The sequence below is a fragment of the Hyperolius riggenbachi genome, chromosome 5, assembly GCF_040937935.1.
Source record: "Hyperolius riggenbachi isolate aHypRig1 chromosome 5, aHypRig1.pri, whole genome shotgun sequence".
Taxonomy (NCBI): Eukaryota; Metazoa; Chordata; class Amphibia; order Anura; family Hyperoliidae; genus Hyperolius; species Hyperolius riggenbachi.
In genome coordinates this window covers 379322141-379336130 of record NC_090650.1, presented here as the reverse complement: position 1 = coordinate 379336130, position 13990 = coordinate 379322141, and the positions used below count along the sequence as shown (strand labels likewise).

General features: G+C 41.9%; 1 protein-coding gene across 8 annotated transcripts in view; it reads left to right on the top strand.

Moving 5' to 3' along the window:
• RUNX1T1 (RUNX1 partner transcriptional co-repressor 1) overlaps nucleotides 1–13990 on the top strand; it is a 205417-nt gene that overhangs the window by 88682 nt on the left and 102745 nt on the right. Inside the window, exon 1 of one of the 8 annotated variants that reach the window (XM_068237638.1) lies at nucleotides 11564–11655. The exons of the other annotated variants lie outside the window; for them this stretch is intronic. The gene's annotated coding sequence lies outside the window, so the exon portion shown is untranslated. Of the gene's footprint in view, nucleotides 1–11563; nucleotides 11656–13990 lie in introns of those variants that run through there. 8 annotated transcript variants of the gene reach the window in all.

Here is a 13990-nt window from a genome sequence, read left to right as displayed (position 1 = left end):
AAATCTACGACCAAGAAAGTCGTGGATTTTGCACAGGGGATTTGGGGTGTATAAACCCCTCGTTTTGCTGCGGGGATGCAGCGTTTTAGAACTAGCTATAGTGCTTAACATTAATAAAAGTTAAAAACGTGGATTTAGACTCGCTTGACAAGACAACATACGGGTACTCTGTACGAAGCTGCGGAAGTTGTCAGCGCTATATTAATACATAATAATAATAATAACATTTTCATCCAATTCTATTATTTAATCAATTGCACAACAAAATGAAATCAGCCAGTGTATGGCCCCTTTTTCTCTACTTCTGCGAGTTTCGCCAGTGAGGGAAGTATGGCCCCATTTATTCACACATGTTTACCACCTCAGAATAGTCATAACTCAGAAACCAGTTGCCTGAAAATGCTGATAGGGTGTCTATCCCTGGAAAAGCTGTAAAAGTATATCATGCTCAGAACTGTAGTTAAATAAAAGATATATTTTATTGGGTATATGATTACAAGCAAAGCTCTGGCAATTTATGTTATTTTATTTTTCACGTAGTTGGGAAAAGTTAGAACATCTGTGTTTTTATTGCCTTATATTCACCCATTGGGGAGATTCTTCTTCATTTTCGGTGACATCACTGGAATTGAGTTTAATCTTTGGTGTGCAGGCAACTATAAATACTTTTCTTTAAATGGGCAGCGGGGAAAGATAAGATTTCCCTGCTTTCCGTGTTTGAGGTTCTCTTGCTTCCTGAGGCATCCCCACTAAAAGAAGAAAAGGGACCAAAACCAGCAGACAGACCATGGGAAAGCCAGTGGAGGTTAGGCTAAATACTTAGGAGAGGGTTAGGGGGATGGTCTAGCTAGTGTTTGGCACCATGTAGGGCAAGGGTTAAAAAGGACCTTAACTCAGAACTGCCTCACTGCTCTAAGACATAAGCAACAGCATAATAACATTTAAAGAAAAACATTTGTTATAGCTAATACCAATCCTGCAATAAATCTGCAGTGTTTCTACTTTCGGCTTTCATGGAAGCAGACATCTTGTTAACATCCTGTGTTTAGAAATTAGCTTCTCTGCCAAGGCAGCTAGCTGAGAGAGCAAATTAAAACTTATGATTAGTCACAGATGAGAGTGGATTAGACAGGCTAAACTCTCTAAATACATACAGGGTGCATCTCTCTATGTTTTCCTTCTGTCCTGTGCAAGAGTTCAGGTCCACTTTAAATTTAGACTCCAGGTTACAGGTGTTGGCAAAGGGTGTAGAGGTAAGGTTAATTAATGGTAGGTATAGTCATATATACAGTAGATGAGGGAAGGAGATGGAGCATAGGGCAAGGGTGAGCTTCAGTAGGGTTGTTCGCAATAAGTACTCCAGACTGCACTGCGGGAGATGTCAGCACTACATAAATGCAAAGTTATAATAATACATAAGGAAAGGAATGTCTTTAGAGAGAAACTTTCATCTAGGATTGAACTTTATCCTAATTAGTAGCTGATACACTCTTTCCTGCAAGAAATCTCTACCTTTTCTCAAATAGATCATCAGGGGGCTCTGTATGGCTAATATGGTAAAGCCCCTCCCATAGTGTGATGTCATGACCATGGTCCTGACAGTTTGCTGTCTGTGAATCTCATTGCACTGTGGGAAATAACAGCTTTTTGCAACTGCCAATCAGGCAGTATCTCCCTCTGTGCCAAGAAATCTCAGTTTAACAAACATTCCGTACAGATCACCTGGCAGAGAACTAAAGATGTCACCATCAGTGATACATTTCAGAATGTAAATCAGGGAGAGGAAAGATTTTACAATGGGCAAACACTGACTAAAATGTATAAGTGAATATTGTAAAAAATAAGCAATTTTATTCATTATGTTATTTTCACTACGGTCCCTCTTTAATGGCAACACAGACAAAACTAAGAACCCGACAAAAGATTTTATAACCATCTCTGATCAAATACCAAGCGAACCGTTTCTCCTGCGCCTTTGTCTTCCTTCTCAGGTGTTACTGGGAACAGATGAGACAGAGGAGACTGCTATATTAGTCTGTGAAATAAAAACATAGATCTCAGCAGGGTAAATCATCTCCTCTATCACTGTCCCTGCTCTTGTTCCATTCTTATCTTCAAACTGTTTTCTTTTTTATTCAGTCCTAATTTACACACAGATAATAGAGTCATCCAGTCCAATAATAAGCTCAGTATCTCCAATAAAGTTGCTATCGCTGGAATCACGACTTCTGTCTGAGAGAGAGTATTAAATTCCTTCTCTCGCTGGAAACAGCGGCCGCACAATTAATGCTTCTCTCCTCGGAATCTTACTTCCTTTGTCAAATCGTGGTGGACTGAACTGCAGAACGATCAGGATTCTAATCAACTCTAAAAATAATCCAGTCATCGGCAATCTCTGCCTTTTAGAGGGAGGGAGGGAGAGAAGATGAGAGAGAGCAGAGTGCATTAGAGGCTGTTTTTGTATTTTGTCAATAACAGTCCGAGTATTGGATCATTAAGCGTTCTAACTGATATATACAGCAGGAAGGGACTAGGAAGCTTTGATGGGGGGATTTCTAAGTGCACAGTAACGTCTTGTTCTCACTGCCATTCACAGAGGACCCTTTTAAAGCAGCAGGGGCAGCTGTGCTATTCCAGAAAAAAATCATACATAAGTAGATAACTACTTGCTCTACTTATATAACAGATGTATTGTACTGTCCACATTTTGATTTCAGTGAATTTTATATAGTAAATAAAGAGAATTTTGAATTATGCTCCTGGCATTTTCCATCTTGATTCCCTCTGACTGAAGCCAAATCCTGATGTCTTTTCCTCCCTTACTTTTTTTCCTCCTAGAATCTGCACTGTCATAGCCAGCTTGCTTTGCAAACACATGTGAGCACAGCATAGATCATATTTCAGCAGCCCACTGAACTGCCCTCAGCCAATCAGTGAGGAGCAGGAATGTGGGAGGGGTCATGACAAGCTTTCTTCTTGTTGGTAATGGCAAAAATACAGCCAGGCTAACTGTTTTGTTTGATTTACTTAAAGGACAACTGAAGTGAGAGGAATATGGAGACTGGTATATTTATTTCCTTTTAAGCAATACCAGTTGCCTGGCTACCCTGCTGATCCTCTGCCTATAATACTTTTAGCCCATAGACCCTGAACAAGCATGCAGCAGATCAGGTGTTTCTGACAAAAATCTGACTGGATTAGCCACATGCTTGTTTTGTGTGTGCGATTCAGACACTACTGCAGCCAAAGAGATCAGTAGGGCTGCCAGGCAACTGGTATTTTAAAGTGTAAAAATAAATATTGCAGCCTCCATGTCCCTCTCACTTCAGGTTCCCTTTAAAATTTTAATATACGGTATATCCTCTAATCAGTTTGGTTTCAGACACGAGCTTGGTCATGTTGCTGGCTGTGTCTGTGTGACACAGGCTGTGATGTCTGTTATGATAATCCGTATTTCATGCATGTCCGCTTATATAATGCTGTTTGTATCGAGGGTATTGTTAGTCTCCTATAAGCCTTGGGTAAAGCTACCTACTGACTTGTGATGGCAGCCTGGTGCTCAGATACAGAGCTTCCTGTGACTCTACCCCTCAGCATGCACCTTTCATTCAGACAAGCACACATGATCATGCCTGTAGAACACAAGAGAGGGGAGACAGAAGATCTCTCACTTTCTGGCGAAAAAAAGTATTTTGGGGCAAACAATAGTGTTCATCTGGGAAAAACCCGGTCCAGATGATTGATTTTCCTTCTGGCAGAGGTAGCCTTGGAGACAACAGCAATAATAAACAGATAAAAAGTTCTACTTTGATAAAAGCAGCACCTTGGGGTCTTTGGACTGGCAAAGTGACAAACAGGTGCTTGAAACAAACAAATAATTTTGTTAAAGAACAACTATCAACAAAAAAAAAAAAGTTTCTCTGTAAAACCCCACATTCCTTTAGAGCTTTTAGCCAGCAAAACACTAGAAGCCCTTTCCAAGGTCTGTCAGCACAGCCTGAGTGAAAAAAAAATAGCTTTATTTACCAAGCTGTATGTAGCAATTTTTTGTGTCGGGGGGAGCTGTAATATGTAGCTAGGTTACACTTCTCCCTGGCTTTAAACTGTTTACTTAAATGGTTGCAGAGAGAGAAACACACAGACAGGAACACACAGAGCTGCAGGTGATGATTATTTACACACATTTGAAGCTATATTTCTGCTTTCTATCATTCTGAACTCATTTTACTCACAGTTTTACTGATAGTGAGGACTGTCTCTGTATGCTGGATGTCCTGGACACAGCCTTTCACAGCCTTTCATTGTAATGCCCACAGTCACTCTTCTCTGTCATTTTTTTCTTCACACAAATGAAAAGATTAAAAAAAGCCATTGTATTGCTATTTGCTAGTAATATATAATAATATAAAAGCTCTGGTAAAAGACATAAAAACACAGAAAGCACTCAGAATAACCCAACAGGCGTAATAAAGTTTTCAGATTATCAGGCAGGAGCCGGAAAATCAACGCTCTCTGTAGGCGAAAGACAACTTTTAAACCCAACTGTTTTTCCAATTATGTTTGGCCAAATCATTTGCTTTTTATTTAGCACATATGCTGTTTTTGCAAGAAGCCGTCCTTAATTGTCCCATATTAGTAAAATTATGCTAATGTCTCATCTTTTTTTTATTTCTAGAAAATAATACCAGATTTAATGGCTGCTTATACTGGAGCGATGTGTTTACTGCACAGGAGAAAGAGCTGGGGAAAGGTGCATATGATTCAGTGTTAGACAGGCGTTAACGTGCACCTGTCACATAAGCAAACAGGAAGTGCTCATCTTATTGGGCTGGAGTAATTCTTCAAATAAAAAATCCTGTGACTGGGAACTAGCGCCTTCACTGCAGTCAAAGCCTCAGTTGAGGCACAAATGCTATGCTAGATTTTTGTATGCACTCCGTTGCAGAGCTTGTTTGTAGAAGCATTTTTTTTGGCTGATGCCAATAAGCTCAGACACTTGCATCATGGACTGTCTGTGCTGTAGGTATAGGTGCAAGTATGGCTTATGTCTGCGCAGTATCATGGAGCGTGCACAGAGGGGAGCGTGGCTGTGTGGATATATTTGACAAGTTCTTGTTGATTATATTTGGAGGGTTCTTGCGCTGCATCATTGGGTTTGAGGAGGATGGGAGAAACCTCTGGACTATTTTGCTTTGAGTGTGGAGCCTCCTGCTTACCCTCTCCCTTCCCTTTTGATAGCAGGGTATATGCCGTATGGCTGAGCCTAGAATGCATGAACTAACACTGCTGCTAGAAGACTGCTGGTGAAATTTTCTTGAATGGCTGCTGGTTAAACGTGGTTTTAGCAGGTGGTTCATCACCAGTTCCTGCTCTTAGGGTTTTTACATTGCCTCCTGACGGCTGGGATGCAGTTGCGGCAATACCTGCACTTGCATTTCTGGTCTTGGTTTTATGCCTATTTTCAGCTTGCACTTTGCACAGCCTCAAATTTCTGTTTACACTGGCGTGCGTAACCATTTCCTCAAGCGCAGCAAGTGCCGCCAATTCACCTTTGTGTATCCACTTATAGCAGGATATATATTTAATAATCCTAATATATAAATGAATAGCGCTTTTCTCCTGCCGGTCTCAAAGTGTTCGAGAGCTACAGCCACTAGGGCGCTTTCAAGAGGCCTCTGCAGTATTAGGGAGTTTTATCCAAGGATTCCTTACTGAATGGGTACTGACCCTAGCTAGGATTTGATCCATGGTCTCCCATGTCAGAGGCAGAGCCCTTAACCAGTTCACTATCCAGCCAGTCTAATTAACCTTGCCCCACCTTGGCTTATAGCAGGTGCTGACAGTTCTTGAAGCTTTGGGTTCAGTTTACTTGCAAAAAAGGCCTTGCTTCTGTTTAATACTAAACCTTACAGTGTACAGTAGAGGGCCGAGCAGTTGTGACAGCAAGGAGTGTGTACTCTGTGAACATGACTTACCATGGACACTGCAGGGTACACAGCATTTACTGAATTGTTGGAAGAAGATTAAGACTGGGCTGGCATACTACTGTGGCATGGTATCATTCAGGCTGTTGCCTCGTGACAACCCTTGCATATTACAGCTAAATATAGGCTGTTCTGGTCCTGTGTTGTAGGAGTTGAAGTGATGCTTCAGTACTCTTGTCCTGCTCAACCAGCTGTATCAGCATTGATAAGCAATTTCATTCAGTCATATTCTGTCCTATTCCATTCTATTGCCTTTGGGCTGCTCTGTGTTTTCATGGAGTGGTCAGTCAAGCATTTTAAAATGTCAGTCTCATTCACGGGGACCTAGCTGGAGAGCTGAGTAGACAGACAGCATAGAGCCGAGGATCTCAGTATGTGGCTTCCCCTGGGGGCACTTCGGCTGGGCTCACTGGGTATGTGATCTTCCCACTGTCTATCCATTATAGTAAGATATGAGATGAAGTAAGTGATAAATCCTATATAAACAAACCTAAATTAGTGTTTTGGTCAATTAAGAAAGGAAACATTTATACAAAAGTATTGCTCATAAAAATACTAGTATACAGTGTGTCCAGAGCTAGTTGAGGTGATATTGATTTATTTATTGTATTTATAAAGTGCCAACATATTACCCACAATAGTGGGTTCATGTCTTATATCATTAAAACAGTGGTAAATGCTAAAATAATGTTGAGATCCTCTGTTATTGATGATATTAAACAGGCACTTTAGCAGGCCTGGATTTACCTCACAGGAGCCTATAGACACATATATCCTGACACCTTAGACTTTGCCCTCCAGGTGGTGGGCTTTTTGGTGACAGGATAGGACTTTGATAGTCATTGGCTGTGCTGTTTGAAGTCACACTTTGACCAGGTGGTGAGCTTTCTGGTGGTAGGTTCGGACTTTGGTAGTCATTGGCTGTGCTGTTTGAAGTCACACTTGGACAAGGTGGTGGGCTTTCTGGTGGTAGGTTCGGACTTTGGTAGTCATTGGCTGTGCTGTTTGAAGTCACACTTGGACAAGGTGGTGGGCTTTCTGGTGGTAGGTTCGGACTTTGGTAGTCATTGGCTGTGCTGTTTGAAGTCACACTTGGACAAGGTGGTGGGCTTTCTGGTGGTAGGTTCGGACTTTGGTAGTCATTGGCTGTGCTGTTTGAAGTCACACTTGGACAAGGTGGTTGGCTTTCTTGATTTTAGGTTAGGACTTTGGTAGTCATTGGCTGTGTTGTGTAAAGTCCCACGTTGATTGTACAAAAGATTTACCCACTGCTGTACCGCGTAACATTTTTAGGTAGGCAGAAGGTTATGCCACTACAGTCGAATCTCTTTATAATTAACTTCAAGGAACTGCACCAAGTAGTTTACTATATCAGGATTGGTCATTGGTCATACGTTGTATATTCATACGGGCACATGGTCAGGATCTGGGGACTGATTTTACTATAGTCAGAGGTTTACTATGTCAGAGTTTACTACAACGAGATTCTACTGTATTACTACAGTACTGCTTAAATGTCAGCAGTCAACTTTAACATCCCTTGGTAAAAAAAAAAAGTTTAAAGTGCAAAATTAAATGTTATTCTTCCTCAATGTCCAGTGCAGTAAAACCTCATCTGAAATCTTTATACACGCACCTTTCCTGCTTCCTGTGTCTTTCTAACAGCACATAAATTCAAATATGAGCGTGGTCGGTAATTGGATATGAACCATCACTGTGGTAGGTTTAATCCTGGCGGATAATATTTATTGAATAAAAGGCATGTGAGATCCTTGTGTCTATTGACTCTTCCCTGCTGTCTGCCAATTGCATCCGGATCTCATTCCAAGCCATGTTGGCATCCATGGATTCAACTGAGAAGATTGTTTGCAAAGCAGATGTTTAAGAAATCACAACATGCTCATCTCCCCAGAGGAAGGAGAACTTGTTTATTCAAATGAGGAATTCCTATTCTCTTCTGAAATTAACACCTTGTGCCCAAATCGCTTCCTATCTCTTCCCTGCAGTAATGAGCAGTTCGGAATTCTGGAGAGGAAGTCCAATCTTGAGTAGAGCCACCATCCTCCTGTCTGCCTGTGTAAACATATGGATGATGTGGACCTTGCATTTTTGGCTGATAAAGCCGCCTTTTATCTGATGCTCTGCAGATCTGCGCTGCCTCAAACTGGACATAAATAAAAAAGCCTTTCAAGATATCAATTAAACATACATAAACATTTGGCTAGCACTAAACCTGTCAGAAGGGTGTTTGCATAGTTTGTAATGCACTCAAGAGCGGAGCAGAATACACAGCTATCCATTGAAATCACAGGATCACTCAGTTTTACTGATTATTTATTCCATGTCAGCGCTACATCAGCTTTGTTATCCTTTAATTTTAATAAAAATGATCTTACTGTTTCAATTTTGTGCCAGATATGGATGTCTTAAAGCAGACCTGAACTCAGAGCTTTCTCTCTGCTCTAAAAGATATGCAATAGCATAATAAGCTTTAAAGAAAAAACATTTCTTTGCTACAGCCAAAACAAATCTTGCAATAAATCTGCAGTGTCTACTTCCTGCTTTCATGGAAGCAGACATAGGGTTAACATCCTGTATTTACAAATTAGATAATTTTGTAGTAGGGGTGGATGAACACCCTGTAGAAAAAGTCACAGGAGACAAAAAACGGGAGCCCAGTAGTGCAATATGTCAATGACCACAATAAAAGAAAATAAATTAAAAGCACTACTCACAAGGGGAGGTTGCTTGGGGCAACCAACCACAGGAAGCAGGTGGAGACAATAAACCCGACTCCACTCGGGGTGGTCCTAGCCAGAACCGGAAGGATGGTCGCTCTCTTAGTGGAAAAAAGGGGACAGAGTCCACTGTGGGGACTCCACTGGTGGTCTGCCACCTCCCCTCGGACAGGATGTGTTCGGGGGTATACTTAGCACGTAAAAGGGAAAGAGGCGCCCTGATATAATAAAAGCATCTAAAATCAGCTTAAAATCGAAAAGTGATATGAGGTAGCTTACCTCAATGACGAAACCTCTGTAGTTAATACAAGGGATTTTTATTAGCAAATAAAAATCCCTTGTATTAACTACAGAGGTTTCGTCATTGAGGTAAGCTACCTCATATCACTTTTCGATTTTAAGCTGATTTTAGATGCTTTTATTATATCAGGGCGCCTCTTTCCCTTTTACGTTACAAATTAGATGCTCTGCCGTGGTAGAGGAGATTCCTGTGCTGACACAGCTGAGAGATCAAATTACGGTGGTGGTTAGACACAGATGAGGGGGGAATTAGACAGTCTAAACTTACTAAATACATACAGGGTGCATTTCTCTGTGTTTCTGTCCTGCGCAAGAGTTCAGGTCCACTTTAAGGTCTGTACACTCACCCGAACAAGCAATCAACGTCGCGGCAATGACTTTACCGGCGACCAAAACAAATGGCAATTCTTTCCGACTACATTTTTGGTACACCGTTATTGTAAAAGTCCAACTTGTGTAAATATTGAAGGAAACAAAGATGGCGGACATTCTGTTGTTGAAACAACATTGTACACACATGGCCAACTGCACGATATCTTCACAACACCACCAGATGGATCGGGCAAAATGCCCAATATCGGTCGCTTGTCTGGCTATTTTTTACAGTGCCCTTTCTTTTTGCAAAAAAAAATTGGTCTTTTTTCCACTGTAAAAAAAAAAGGGTGTGAATCAGGGTTTTCAAACTTCTGGAACCCTGGCTTGGGTCACATTGAACCATAGTGAGAATTACTGAAAGGCTAGTGACTTATTGGTTTTACAGTTGCTGTCACCAGCATTTTTGACATCTAGATGTTTTCTTTTTTTTGGAGACAATTTGAGTACTATCCCAATCGTTTCAGTTACAAAGTTTGAGGCGACAAAATGTTGCAGGCAGTATATTCCAAGTGTGCAATCTCGTATCTGATATTCTTGACTTCCTTTAATGAAAAAATACTAAAGCAATACAGTTGCGTGGCATTCCACACCTCAACACTGGTGAGCGATACTTTCAGACCTTCGTTATAGTCACTAACCTTACGCATGCCGCCCTATAGTCCAATATTACCCAGAGGGAGTGTTGTAAATGCCACCTAATGACAGACAATGTTTAATAAATATGGGCCAGATAAACATTCTCAAATCATGATAATCAAGGTAACTATGGTTGCCCCCCCATCCCTTTAAATACCAGCACATATGAATTATACATGCCTTGTGGGTAGTTAGATGCAGTTTAGGCACTGATTATGTGTGAGCAGCCCCATAACCTGTATAATTCATATGTGCCGGTATTTAAAGGGATGAGGTGGAAACCCTGAAAGTAACATAATAATTACAGGTTTGGGTTTTTGTTTTGTTTTTCTGCTAAACTTGTTGTAAAAACAAGTAAAGAGTTCCTAAGTGCAGACTTTGTTAATAATTCTATGTTAGGCTGTTTAGATAACATATCAGACAGCTTACTCTTCATCCAGCGAATAGAAATTCAACACAATTTGGTTGCAGTTACTGGAAACTGGTAATGAGCCTGTTTTGCTGAGTTAAGATACCACAGGCTGGAAAATGGACAAGGGATTGCATTAGGAATACTGCTTGCTGGTCTTGTTGTTAAAATGGAGTCTGCTGTCAATAATTGTCCGCTAAACATTACTCTGGAAGGCTGGAGTGTTTTGCTAGTAATATCTGAGGCTGAGGATATCTACAGGGATGCCTGGAGTGTTCTGTTGGTAATGTCTGAGGCTGATGACATCTACAGAGATGGTTGGAGTGTTCTGCTAGTAATGTCTGAGGCTAATGACATCTCCAGAGATGCCTGGAGTGTTCTGTTAGTAATGTTTGAGGCTAATGACATCTACAGAGATGCCTGGAGTGTTCTGCTAGTAATGTCTGAGGCTAATGATATCTACTGAGATGCATGGAGTGTTCTGTTAGTAATGTCTGAGGCTGATGACATCTACAGAGATGCCTGGAGTGTTCTGCTAGTAATGTCTGAGGCGAATGACATCTACAGAGATGCCTAGAGTGTTCTGCTAGTAATGTCTGAGGCGAATGACATCTACAGAGATGCCTGGAGTGTTCTGTTAGTAATGTCTGAGGCTGATGACATCTACAGTGATGCCTGGAGTGTTCTGTTAGTAATGTCTGAGGCGAATGGCATCTACAGAGATGCCTGGAGTGTTCTGTTAGTAATGTTTGAGGCTGATGATATCTACAGAGATGCCTGGAGTGTTCTGTTAGTAATGTCTGAGGCTGATGACATCTACAGAGATGCATGGAGTGTTCTGTTAGTAATGTCTGAGGCGAATGACATCTACAGAGATGCCTGGAGTGTTCTGTTAGTAATGTTTGAGGCTGATGATATCTACAGAGATGCCTGGAGTGTTCTGTTAGTAATGTCTGAGGCTGATGACATCTACAGAGATGCATGGAGTGTTCTGTTAGTAATGTCTGAGGTGAGTGACATCTACAGAGATGCCTGGAGTGTTCTGCTAGTAATGTCTGAGGCTGATGACATCTAGAGAGATACCTGGAGTGTTCTGCCAGTAATGTCTGAGGCTGATGACATCTACAGAGATGCTTGGAGTGTTCTGTTAGTAATGTCTGAGGCGAGTGACATCTACAGAGATGCCTGGAGTGGTCTGCTAGTAATGTCTGAGGTGAGTGACATCTTTAGAGATTCCTGCTGCCAGAGTAGTCTTGAAAGTGGACCTGAATTCTTGCACAGGGCAGAAGGAAAACATAAGAGAGTTTAGCCTCTCTAATTCCCCCTCATCTGTGACTAATGACCACTGTAATTTGATCTCTCAGCTGTGTCAGGTCAGGAATCTCCTCTGCCACTAGAGCAGCTAATTTGTAAACACAGGATGCTAACCCTATATCTACATCCATGAAAACAGGAAGTAGACACACTGCAGATGTATTTCAGGATTAGTATCAGCTGTAACAAAGAAATGTTTTGCTTTTTTTTTTTTTTGCTTTCAAGGCTGCTTACACACAGGGACGCTCACCCAACGCACAGCAATGTAACACAAGTGGGCTGTTCACACAGCCCACGTTGCGTTACATGTAACGCTGCACGTTCTCTGCAAAGTGCAGCATGCTACGGCGTTGGAGCGGCTATAGCCGCGTTAGACTGTTTGCACATGCTCAGTGGGGGGCAAAGAGGAGGCGGGGAGAGCCAGCTACAGTAGCCGCGCACATGGCTACTTAATATTCACTGCACTGGCGGCAGCTGATTGGCCGGCGGGACCACGTGATGCGGAGTGTCTCGCTCCGCATCAAGTGGTCCCGCCGACCAATCAGTGCCACTCTGGGAGACCTTATACGGATAGAGCCGCCTAACGCGGCTCACTCTACTGTCCTCTCTTGCAGCACCATACATTGTGTTAGGTGCACGTTATGCGACATTAACGTGGCACCTAACGCAACGTCTTGGTGTGCAAGTAGCCTCAAGGTTATTATGCTGTTGCTTATCTTTTAGAGCAGAGAGGAAGTTCTGAGTTCAGGTCCTCTATAACTCTAGCTAAGGGGGCAGATAAAGTGGACCTGAAACTGAAAGCGTACCGTTTGTGTTTCCCAAGCTATATACTACTGTAGCGCAGCACAACAAAACCAGCAGGCTCTTCTGGCATGACTGTATCGCTAAATACACAACTACATAAAATAATTTCATATGAAAAGGAGACAAGGATCCGGCACTGCTGGGACATTATTGGTGTAATGTACAAACACTTTGTTATGCCGTTATAACATATAGGAGGGCGCAAACCTGATGGGTGCGGGGGCACTTAATGCCTGACGGCCGTTCCGCCCATTAAGCCTTCTTCTTCTGAGGCAAAGGATCCACAAAGGTGGTAGTGCCGTTACCATTCATCCACTCCCACCAGTGTCATAAAATAATCTTCCAAATGGAGGGATGATTCCGTAGTGACTCAGGAAGTAATTTTGAAATCCTAAATTCATATATTGATTTCGTCGTGCGATTAGTCGATCGGGCATGCTTGTTGCGGCACTAATTTTTATCAGATTGTTAAAAGTATCAACTCAGATGGTCAATCAGGCTGCAAAATTGATAGCTCTATGGCCAGTGTTAGTTTGGCCCTCCCCTCATTGAAACTTCTCCACTACTCCAGATTGGCCACCGCTTTTTAACTCGGCTACCGTCAGGCTGCAGGTTTCAGGCCATCTCCACCAGAACTTCAAGGCATTGGAACTCCTTTTTAACCTCTGCTGTCAACCTCTTGAACTCTCTCCATGCCCTCCCACCTGCAGCGCCCACCCACCTGACTTTCTAGTCAAACACTGTCTTGCAATACATCTTGCTGTGACTGCTGTACATTTTGTTTTGCTGTATATTGTTTTGTTTTCGTCTATTTTCCCACCTCTACTCTGAGCCATGTAATTGCCAAACCCAGTTCCGGGCACCACCCAGTTTACTTGGTGAATAAAATCTTTCCGATTTCTTTTCTTCTTTTCAATTTTGTCTGATTTAGACGTTGAGCTGCTACAGCTGCAATCTCAGGGAGTGTAACTGAGACCACACTGTCACTCAGAGCACACTGTCATTAGGGCGTTTAGCGAACTAAAGTTTATCATTTTAATGAATTCACCTTTAACACACAAGGAGCCTCATTTTGGAACTATGAAAAGCATTCATAATACAAAGCATATGCCAGGACATACTTGGAAACACCAGCTGAGCAGCACAATATTCCTGGAAGTGATTGGAAGGACTTGGCAGCTTATCAGCACGCACTTTACACATCTGCGTGTTTTAGATCTATAGGTTTATTTTTATTTGTAAAAAACATTTAAGGGATTGATACACTGTAAAGGGATTTGTTTCTTTTTCCCCATAGAGTTTATATTTAATCCCATTACTCAACCCTATAGTAAAGCAGCACGAGACAGACGGAGCCCTGCCATCCTCAACCTGCTCTCTAGCGGCAATTAATGCTTAATAAACTACATTGTGCTTCCTTTATCTCTCCT